The sequence below is a fragment of the Pygoscelis adeliae genome, unplaced genomic scaffold, assembly GCF_000699105.1.
Source record: "Pygoscelis adeliae isolate BGI_AS28 unplaced genomic scaffold, ASM69910v1 Scaffold57, whole genome shotgun sequence".
NCBI classification, from domain to species: domain Eukaryota; kingdom Metazoa; phylum Chordata; class Aves; order Sphenisciformes; family Spheniscidae; genus Pygoscelis; species Pygoscelis adeliae.
Window position 1 is genome coordinate 15,322,366 of NW_008825615.1, and position 12,041 is coordinate 15,334,406.

Genomic DNA, 12,041 nt, shown 5'->3' on the forward strand with positions numbered 1-12,041 from the left:
TAAAATCAAAACAATTACAAAACTACATTTACAGACAGCAAATTTTACCCATTCCAATCCTCTTATGATTGAATGCTGCCTGTAAAAGACTGAATTTGTACTACAGGATTATTGAAGACAGAGGTCCTACATGTACTCAATAGACGTTGTGACTTCTACCTTGCGTTACAGCAATGACAAACACTGATACTGAGCTCTGCTAACCAGCAGCAAGTGAAGTGTGTCACCCACCATCTAGTCTTTCCCTGTATAAGTAGCTGGAGGAGTCCTGAAAGGGACATCACTATTTCAAAGCTTCCGAGGGCTCAGAATAACTCATTTCTTTGCAACCAAGCCAGTGTCCACAACTTTTATACATGCATATATGTACACACATATATGCACACACACACCTTTCACATAAAGATACACTTTCTGCATGTGTGAATCACTCTCCCAGATAAAAAAAAAAAAGCCCCACAAAAATCAAAGCTCAAGTAGAAGTAACTATCCTAATTTGTTTGGGAAAAAAATATATACACACACACCCCCCCAAAAAAATGTAACATATAAAGCAGAAAAACTTAAATCCTCAATAACAAAGTTTCTGAAACTAATCATGCTACTGATTTCCTCCACCAACATGTAGTTTCATTGCCATACTGCAAATAATTTCTCTTCTACTTCTGTATGATAGACTACGAAAACCAGAAAATACGCCTTCTCAGCAAAACTATTTTGATAAGCTTTTTCTGTTACAATTCTGGGGTATTATCTGTAAAAACCAACAAGTATCTGAGCTAAGTAAAAATTACTCCAATATAAGATACTACTTGAAATAAGACAGTATCAGCACTGCTTGTAGTTTGGACGCATTTGAAAACTACAAAATCTGTTCTGAAAATGAAATGCGCTTTCCCAGCCTAGTTATTCCAGACTATGAAGTCACTACATGAGCAAAAATCTTCAATAAGAAACGGTTACAGGCACAGGGAAATGAAGGGAAATTCCATTTCTACGTTAAGCTTTTTTTTTTTTTTTGCATGTAAAGTGCATTTTCGTCCCCACATTGATACTTCTTCCTGTATCTGATTCATTTTTCTCCTCCACCTAACTGGACAAGGGACAGACAAAAATTCAGTGCAACTCTTTGAACTGAGGATCATTATACATTTAGTAGGTTCAACAAGGTTGAAATAGAACTTGTTTTAATTGCAGGGCATCTTAAAAAGATTTCTCAGGCAAAACACAACCAAGTTATGAGGAGATACTTTATCACTGCATGTGAAGACTACTGTAACATTGCGTTGAATAAATGAAGTCAGAAGAGAAAAGGCAAGGAACATTTTAGTATATGACAAAAAAAACAGGAGTGATTATTACAGCAGAGAAGATGATGGTCCATAATAGAAGCGTTGACATAATTAACTGAAATGCAACAGAGGATATTAAAATATATAAAGAAGTCCTTCTGTCTCTTGATGGATTAAACAGCTTTCACCATTACTGTTGACTACTCGATTTTGTTACAGACATTAACACGCACATCTCTGCCAATATCAGCAGCAGTAAGGTTGAATGGTTTTCTTGCCACTGCTGGATAACCAGCTCAAATCCTACTTAAATATCTAGGATTCTTCTAATGCTACACACTGACGAATGCTCTATATTTACACAATGCCCCAGATGTTCTGGCATACAGATTGTGCAGCATTGCTAATCATAAAGCCATAAACCAAGCATAAGCCCTGTGACGTGTGACAATACAAATACACTGGCAGCAAAAAGAAGTCGTGCCAGCAGAAGTGGATGAAAATCAAGCTTGGCAGTCATGTATATAAGAGGGCATACTTCCCCCCGCCCCCATTCAAAATACCTCTTCAGATGTTTATCATTCTAGTTTGCACAAGAATTTGCTAATGATCTAGCAAGTCCTGTACAAGTGACTAAAGAGGTAAGTTTGACACTAGGGAATTCTGTACTGTCTGAATGAGAAAATTACTTCTAAAAATCCTTTTGTTTGGTGCTAATCTATTTTTTGTTGAAGATTTTTACAACAGCGAAATCTCTCAGTCCCCATTCCCCCCCTTTCCTTCTTCTGATGGCTGGGAGGGTGGGGGAGAAGACAGCCTTCAGTTTAAACTGATAAAACCTTTTGTATGGCACATTTTTACAGCATTGTATATCGAATTTCAAGAACTAACAGTATTTTTTTTCTACCCAAAGGCTACACGGCCAGCATCCTTTACACATTCTGCAATAGTGAACATAACTTCCAATACCTAATCAATATCAAGACAGCAATGGCCGGGAAGGTCCTAGGCTGCAACAGGGCTACCAGAACAGAGCTACTCAAACAGTGGACTCTAGCTCGAAGTAAAAAGTATTTTTACAACAACTTAGCTGAAGTCTTCGATGTGTCACGTTCCTGAGGAAGAGTTTACAATGTTCAAGAGTCTTTCCAGGAGCAACTACTGGACGCTGTTATATCTTCCGGCTATGAAGGCGACATAGAGCACTGTGCTTTAGGAGGGCTGGAGCTGGCACACCCCGTACACCCCAGCAAAAGTCAACTGAATAGTCCTGATCTAGACAGTCATAGCAGAAGGCCCACAACCACATATGTACAACACAGGCAAACACCTTAACCACTTAGTGATTAGTAATTCATTAATGTATTAAGCAGTTGATTAGTTTATACCAAATGTATACTCAGGAAGCCCATTCCAGACTCAAAGACAGTGAATTCATGCAGCATTATCCCTCAGGAGGGAGATAATTTGTATGTGAGGCGAACCAGATCTCATCCATCAAATTCAGTACACAGAAGAATCTTCCCCCTGCCTCTTCTCACATATGTAATATACAATATCTAGTATAGTGTATCACACATACACAAAAGGTCCAATAAAGCATTAAGCATTGCAGTGCTCAAGTGATTTAGGAGCCTAGAGGTTCTCTTCCCTCTTCCACGGAGGTTCCTCTGTGCCACCCACTGCAGAGGGGTCTCTGAGAAGCCTGCCCTTAGGAAATCTCTCCCACCGCACTCTCCACCTCCTCCACCTTCCCAATGTGGGAGGAGGAAACTGCCCACTTTATCAAATACCTAACAAGAAGGAATTTGTGGTGCAAATATTTGTTTGTCTTTACGAAGGGCTCTTCAGCTGCAAAGCCCAGCTGAGTATGCTGTTGTCTTGCAGACGCCACCACCACATCTCTCTACCCTCCCCAAAGCAGCCAAGTGCAGCTCCCAGAGGTTCTGTCTCCGTGGGGGGAAGCGATGGAGGGAGGTCACTCATCCTCTCCCCCCATTTCCACATTAAAATCATGACATACACAATGATCTGACAGGCTTCTTTTTTTCTAGAAACCGGAAGGTTTTGCTCCTAGCCCTGAAGGCTGCAGTACCTCTTGTAAGTATATGTTACAAATTCTGGGGCACAATGTGACAGGAGTCACGCCGCTCTTGCAAAGTCTATTGAGATTAAGTGGCTCTTGTACAGGTTGTAACATTTTCCTCTTCAAGCTCTGAGGCTGAGGATATACAAAATACAAGAGATACGGCTCTTTTAAGACCGACCTGTCTTTACAACTTTAAGAAAAATTTACAAACAGGTTCAGGATGGGTTTTCTCAACTAAATTCCTTACTGTATAATTAACAAGAAACTGAAGCAAGGTACGCATCTCATTCCTCCTCCTCATTGCTTCTGGATACATCCCTTTTCCAAAGGAGGAGAGGAGCAGGGAAAAAAATCCTCACAAAACTGCATTTCATGGATACACAGATATTATTTCAATTTACTTGGGAAAAAAAACTGTGCGGGGACATAAAAACAAGCTGGTTTTTGAACAGATAGCATGTGGTAAATCAACAGACTGCCCTTCTCAGCTGCAGGAAGAAGCAGTAACAGAGAACCAGGAGCTGTAAATTGGAAACAGGAGGACAAAGAAACCGGGGGGGTGGGAAGCTCAAAGATCAGATCACAAGGAAACAATAGTTCCAGATGAATTAAGTGGAAGAGCCTGAGTTCAGCAAGGAATTTAGGTCTTCCACCTTTTTACTGATACATGCCAATGAAGAGTTAAACAAGGCCAGGAGACATTTTTATAAGGATTTCCATCTTGGACCTCGAGGCTAGCAGGAATTAAATACTTTTAGTCTGAGAAGCAAGAAAAAAAAAAGTAAAACCTAATATTCTACCTATGAAGATGCGGATGCCAGAAAATGTATTAAGTGTTTTAGCAGCAAAGTTACAGATTTATTGGATTAATTCTTCAGTAACTTCATAGTCATGGCATCTAACCTTCTCAAAAAAAAGAAACCAAAACCCAAGCAACTCTGTGGATGCAAGAACTAACAACGCCTGTTTGCAGTTTGCCATTTTATGATGTCTAATCTAGATTATCCAGACAATGAAGTATTTATTTTATGTCACTCCCATATGGATTGTCTGATGTTTAACGCTTTAGCTGATACTTCAGCAGGCCAAAGGTTTCTGTCTCCACTTGTCCTGCTGCTTAAAAACAAAAAAACAAAACCCTCACTAAGAAGCCTAAAAAGCAAACAAAACCACCCCCCTAAAAACCCAAACAAAAAAAACCCCTTCAAAATCCATAGCCTTCTCTTGAATTTGGATGAAACCAGACACTGTTGCTAGATGCGCACACAAGTACATTTAGCAGTTTCCTTAGAAAAAACAGTTAAATCTGGCAGAATATACCATGATGGAAAAATTCACTTTTCTGTAATCCATTTAAAAAGAACACCTTCTAAACTTCTCTAATTAGATTATTCCATCATGAGATTTCAGTCATCTTCTCTTTCCCAACCAGTCAGCACTTCCTGCTTCTTCCTTCCCCTACCTGATGAGCCTTGCTCAGTGACGAGGTCAAGTCTTTTCTCTCTCACCTTACTTCTGCTGCTGCATATAAAGCTCACCTGCTCCTCCAACTTACCAACACCAAATTCATTTTAGTGACACAGATCCACAAATTCCAATTTTTACATCACCTCAAAGCGAGCAAGAATTTCTACATGTCTGTGGGATTCCACAGTGCTCCAGAATCTAAAAGCAATTTGCAGTACGTGTTTGTTTCTTCCCCAGTACTCTTTGTACATTGATCCCCAAACTTCATGTGTAAAACATGAAGTTGATAATGTTTTTTAAGCACAGGTTTTAAACTAATCTCAAGGGAGGGATGGGGAATAATACAAAGAAAATACATGTCACTAGAAATTAGATGTGTCAAAAAAACAAACAAACAAAAAAATACCCAACACAACTGCTAGCAAGCAACCATCTAAAAGAGTGAAAAATTCTGCTATCTCCAAGTCTGCAACAAGGAAGCTCTGCTTTCATTAGCACAAAAAAAACCCCCCACAAAACCAAAAACAGTCACTGGCCTGACCCAGGCTAAAGCTTCAGATCATCTGCAGCAGTGCTCTACCACCATACAAACCACAGTAGTCTCTGGTGGGATGTCCCATGGCTTTCGGGTGTTCACAACCAGGGTTGCAGTGAGTGCATTCACAGGATGCTTTCTTGTACCAGGTAGGATGTGTCCATGCAGCAGGAGGAGAGCAATTTTTTTTTTTGTCCATAAGTGCTCACCTGGACACAAAGCAGTTCTGAAGGCAAACAAGCAACATCCAGCAGTTGCGTATTTTAACAAAAAGATGCGTTTGCCAACCATACTGCCTCACAGCACAGCTTGCTGCCTTTTTTTTTTTTTCCTTGTCCACTGAGCAAGAAAGTGTCAATTCACAGTTATTTCTCAGCATTCTGGGTTTTACTATTTGCCACCAGACTTGTACCAGCACATTCGTGTCAGGGCAGCTGGTGGCAGACAGAGAAGAGGATTTCACAGAGGAGGTCTCTGCTCAGATGCTGTGGCAGCGCAGCAGAGGTGGACAGCCAGATCCGAGGTGAGAGCACAGGGCAAAAGGCATCAGCTGTTAGACGAGAGAGTGGAGCCCATGTGGAGCTGCAGGACAGGATCAGAAGACTTAGAGTGCTTCTGCCTAATTAGCTTATGTCCTCACTGTAAAATAGCTGGGTCACCAGCTGAGGCTGAATTGAAATAAGCGCTCGAGCCTTTCCTCTGTCAGTATTTCTAGTTTGAAATCACTGGTTATCCTGCTTTCGGTGGGGGAGAAGAAAAGCAGGACACTTACCCACTTTGTGGGCAGAAGGAAGGTAATCCTACAGTATGGATGACAGGTATGTCTTTGAGGGCAGATAGCTGAATTAAAAGGGGAAGCATTGGTGTGCATGCACTGATACAAACAAGTGAGCTGAAGCCCCAGAGAGCAAAACAAAGACTACACACCGCTCTGCAGTGGCATGGACTGATGCTCTGCAGGTCAGCTGCCACATGCTCACCCGGCCTTCTAAGGCAGCTTTAAATTACTTGCTAAATAAAACGTACCTATCACGCAATACACAATGAATGTGGTGTCCTGAGGATGACTAAGATCTGTAAAGAGACTTTTAATTAGGTTGTAAAGCAGCTAAAAAGAATAAACACTTCAAATAAAAAGCAGTAATATCAAACCGCCTGCAACTGAAAGTAGAACAGTTTAATACCATTGCTGTTGATTTCTGAAAGTACCCTGATAACTGAAGACAAAACAAAATAAAAGTTTCTCAATCTGCAACTATAATCCATTTTGGAAGTAAGGAAAAGGTAAAAATAAGGCTCATGGTGCATTTGGGACACTGGCCTACAGCTGCCAAAGACTGACCTCCAAAATCTTGGACACTACTCAGACTGTCAGCCTTGCATAGCAGCAGCTCTCTCTTTACACTACAGTGTTGTGACTATTGATGCTTCCTCAGAAGCATCTCTACTGTTTGGGTAATCCTGAAGTAGCATATTTAACTTTGGTGAAGTCTGCAGTTATTTTCACATAAATGATAGCATATTTGTCATAACACGGTGACTGTGTTGAGAGAGGATTTTGGAATGAGAATATCCTGATGTCACAAGACTTGTGTCCAGAACAACTGCACTATCAATACAGTCACACGCTCAGTTTAAGCAGAAACTACAGAAATGGGTAGCAACTACTATATCATGTAGCCAGAATCCATCTCTACGGTAGGTATGAAACCGCACACATTAAACCAACAGTATTATTCTTATTGGATATCAAAGTGAAGAACCACGTTGAGATTTTGGTATCAAGCAACATGCAGGGTCAAATATGGCCTAACAAGATCTGCCCACACACAGATTTCCTCAGTAGGTGCCACAGCAAACCCATCGCTCCACAGATCTCAGCTCTGCTGAGAGCGGAGTCAGCAACAGAACCAGCATAATCCACCTACAAAGATTATCAAAATCCATTTAATTCTCCCACTGCACACACAGTTGCATCTTTTCCACTGTTTTGAGACTTGGGGTTTGGACGCAAGACCAAACCCCAAGGTTACAGAGCACTTCCACGGAGGAACAGCTAACTTGAATGCCTCTCTAGCTGCCAGCTAGAGAGCCACTACAGTTAGTGCAAATCTGCTGGTACACAGCAACTACATTGATGCTACAGGCTTGCATGACCAAGTCCTCGGTAGGCATGTTCAATGGAAGCAAAAAAGAGTAGCAGCAGAGAAGCCTGCCAGGCTTTTATCACAGAGACACAGCAACATGGATGCACACACAGAAGTGCAAGAGGCTCATCTCCTACATAAGCAAGGGGGTTAGTCTTCATCCGAGAAGGGGGTGGACAGCGGAACGGTACAAATGGCACTCCTGCAGCTGGGAAGGGTAGGAAAGCCACCCCCGTGCCTAATACCCAGCAGCCACTGTCCAGTGTGAAAGCTCTCGGTGATTTTCTTCTTAGCCTAAAAAAGCTGAATGAAACAAGCTGCTGACAATCTGTCAAAGGCTGGAAAAGGTATAAGATATTAAAAAAAAAAAAATCCAGACTTCCACACCACACCTGTTAAGAGAAAGTATGTGTGGTGTAGCAATTTCTTTCAAATAAAAATACTACGATTAAATTAACACCTTCGGGGCATTTTAAGGAGCATGCAATATCGTGACAAAAACCTATCAGCAGAATCTGGAGGATTTAATACTTGTCAAAAGCAAACAAAAAACCCTCTTCTTGGAGAAGAGGGATACTAAAAAGGAATGCACCACGTCTGCAAGAACACAGCATACATACGTAGCATACATAATCCCAAATATCAGCATGCATTAAATTAACTACAGAAACTTTATGCATTACCCCTCCTGTCTGGAAGAAGCTACAGAACAAGAAAAGCCATTAACATTTTAATGAATCTGGGATGGCAGGGCCCTAAGCTCTAAGAATTCAGCCTCCAGGGGTTGCGCAGAAGGAAAGGGGGGGAGGGAGTCACTGGAGGAAGCCTCTGTGAGATGAGCAGCATGGGTAGCGGCCTGCTACAAATCCCAGGGATCTCAAACAAGCGGCACGCGCTTCGAGAGAGAGGGAAGCTTAATGAAGTGCCAGCTGAGACGCAAGGAAAAAACTGCAGGAATCTGAGCACGTCTTTCTTCCTTTGGAGATTGCACTTGTTTTCTGAATCACAGGGTCTTTCGAGACTTATCCCGGAGCGTGCCCAAGTGCTGTGGGAAAACAAACAGCACACAGGTGCTTCTGATTGTGCACAGAGCAGAATCTCTCCTCTACCATGTAGAGCAAAGACTTGCACCGAAACTCAATGCAAAGCACAGGAGCCCTACCCAAACTTCAAGGATGTCAAGCAAGGACGCTTCAGGTTCCCAGTATCCTTGCAGAATTCACCAGTGATGTGAGAATCCAGGAAAAGATTTACCCAAGCTTGGGGAGTCTGAGGGAACCAGCGCTAGTTTCAGACACACAGCAGTTAAGCATCTATCTCAGAAGATGCTACAGGGAATACTCCGAATCTGAAGACACGCTTTGCCAGCAACTCAAAAGCTCAGGCATCCACTGTTGAAATCCTACGAGTGTCTTCTTTAGCCTAGTACATCAGCTTCTTAAACAACGTAAGACCAAGGGGCAGAGAGAAACTACATTGCCAAATAACCTTCAAAGTGTTCACCATCACTGTGCTGTTTTCTTAGCACAGCTTCCCTGCCCTCTGGTATTCCCATCCTTGATTCATCCATTCAACCTTTGTTCAAATAACAGCCTCAGCCAGACTAGAAAAGCACAGTGGGGATGCTTCCTAGGAAATCTGCATGAACACATGGTCTTGCAGAGGAATAAGAAATAGCATCAACATGCAAATAATCCAGGAAAAGTTTAAGATTATATGGCTCCTAGCCTTCCCCAAATCCTTCTCCTTCTCCACCACTAAGGCTCTCACCTTGCCCTCCCCAGACTTCTCTCACATACACCCAAGAGCACAGGAGCATCAAGTTTACTTCTGCTGAAGATTTTTGCATTTTCCTTAGAAGGATTTTTGTAGTTCTAGATTCACTTATTAACCAAAAACTGCTTAAAGGATTAATTATGTAGCACAGTTTTAACATATATTAGCATGTTTCGGGCATTTTGAAACACTTGGGAATTTAAGAAAGCCACACTTAAGAGTTTTCCTGTTCAATTTTCCCGAGTGCCTATGAACTAGGGCTACTTACACGGTGGGTAACACCGCATTGCACAGGCAGGCATCCAGAGCTACCTCCGAAGAGTCGGGAGGGATCCTGCCTAGGGGGATCAATCCCACCTCTAGATGCAACATCTCACCACTGCACAAAACACAGCTGGCCTCTGCAGCCTGGAAGCGCACCCAAGTCCAGCCATATGATATACCCACCATCTCATGGAGCTTCAAAGATCATACACAGACCAAAGGATTAGAAAGTATGAGAAAGGAAGACATGTTACCATTTTATTATGAGGGAGATGGAAGTACTTTTGTTTATTCAAAACCCTTTCTGCCTCCTCCTGTGATGAGAGGTTAAAAGATAAAAGGACTACTCCTGTACACAAAACATTAAATGAATTTATATTTCTGTTTTTAAGCTCTTGAGGAAAACGAATGGCCAGAACTGAAAACAATTAGTGCACCAAACCAGACAGCTAAAACAACAAAAAACACAGAACAATGATCTCTTATTTCCCAAGTTCAGATGTCACCATCACACTTTCCTATTCATGCAGCATACTGCATTTTGAAAAGCTGGGCTGTTTTTCCTCTGCCTGAAAGGAATACAAAGAGTTCCTATTTTTTTTTCTAAGTACTTTGATAGTTAGAAAAACAAAAACTGATGGAGTGCAAACCACTGAACAGGAGAAACCTTTGGCAGGTTGAGAATCTGACATATTGGAAGGTGGGTTCAAAATACAAAGCTAAGAAACGAAAATACTGTAAATCTCCAAAATCTTATGTGAGAATTCGCCCTGCAGCGTCCCAGATGGTGTGTGTTTTGCCTTTTAATTTGAAGAGCTGTTGAGACAACCATAACATGACCAAACAGCAGAAAGTAACATCAGTCATCTTCTGCCGTGGCTCCCCCTGCATCACCTCGCACAGCGCGTTTTTCATTTGAAGAGTCAAGTCGTGCAATAACTGTGATATGATTAAGCAGAGGGAAGCAGTATCAGTCACCTTCTGCAATGAACCACAGAGAAGAGAAAGTAATGCAATAAAACGGGTGATTAACACCGAACCTTGGATACAGGAAAGCAACTGCTCCCTGCCACCTGCATTAGTCCAACCCATCACTTGAGAAAACACTTCCTTGTGCAGTAATTTCTAATGACACACGCGCATCTACCCGACCACAAATGTTCACACCATCTGTTCTCGTTACAGTTGAGCTCTCAGGCCAACTTCCAAGTCAGGCTGACAGGAGTTCACATGGCTCTGATCCACCGGCTCTTTTGCAGATAGTTATTCATTTGCAAAGAGAATTACTAAGCCAACAGAAGAGTGTTTCCTTTTGTATAAGGTCTGTCACAGACAGCACCCAACTCAGCCAAACTCAGTAGCCAAAATACTGCATCAATTAATGCTCACGTATTTCTAAAATGTTTCAACTAATGTGTTTCTTCTGTCTCTCAGATGATTTCTTTCCAGTTTTCTTCTCTTGCAAGGTTTTGCAAATGTGCATAAAATTATATGGTTCACAGAAGTTTTTCAGCAACTGCCTAGAGACTCATTACACTTCATCAGTTATATTGTCAGATAAAGATGGCATTCAAAGCACCAAACAAATAAAGGAAAGATGCAAATTTCAGAGAGTTACAGGAAGGTGAAGCAGTCACTGAATATTCTTCAGTGGCAAAGGGTCCCTGTGAAGTTAAACCATAAAGAAACAAGGCTCCCTGTTGCACTGTTTCTTCTCTTAACATTCAGTTACATCCCTCACACACAACCTTGCTCTCTCCCACCCCATCCATCACACCTCAGAGAGCATTTTGTGCATATTCACTGCATATAAGGAAGCAAAAATAGCTGACAACTGCTCTAATTTGGTAACACGGATTCGCTGTTTCTAGATCACTGGGTCATATGGCTGCTTAAAGGTGACCCACCAGCCCCTGAATTTCTTGCAGAACTGGTAAGTTCACCAGGCCACACAGGGAAAAAAAAAAAAAAGTAGTTTTCACTCCATCACAGCTCGGGACAATAGAAGCAGCAAACATTACAACCAAATGATAAACCCATGTGGTTTCCAACAACACATTTTAAAAGACAAGTTTCTCCCAGCATCCTTTTCTGAATTCATCTCTGCAGATGACAAACAGACTGATTCTTATTCCAGAAGTACAACTAGAAATACCAGCACTCTGCCTCTTGCTAATCACAGGTGAAGAGCAGAGCAGAAATAAAGAATTCGACTTCTAACCCATAGGCAGCCTTTCTTTGGACAGAAAGGAGCTTTTTTGTTTCAACCTCTTCTTTTTTCTTCTTCTTCTTCTTAAATTCTAGGCATTTCAGAGAGCTTGGGGAAAGAAATCAACATTGTGACAGATACACCTATAGAAGTAGGATGTAAAGCATTCTTTAAATTGGAAAATAAAGCAGGCTCTCAGAAAGGCAGAATGACAGTCAAGCGTTATTTTATTACTGTATTTCCACCACCACCTCTCCTCCCC

General features: G+C 41.6%; 1 protein-coding gene across 1 annotated transcript in view; it reads right to left on the reverse strand.

Annotated features, from left to right (window-relative positions):
- Nucleotides 1–12,041, reverse strand: part of LRRC1 (leucine rich repeat containing 1) — a 65,210-nt gene that overhangs the window by 47,223 nt on the left and 5,946 nt on the right. The window lies entirely within an intron of this gene.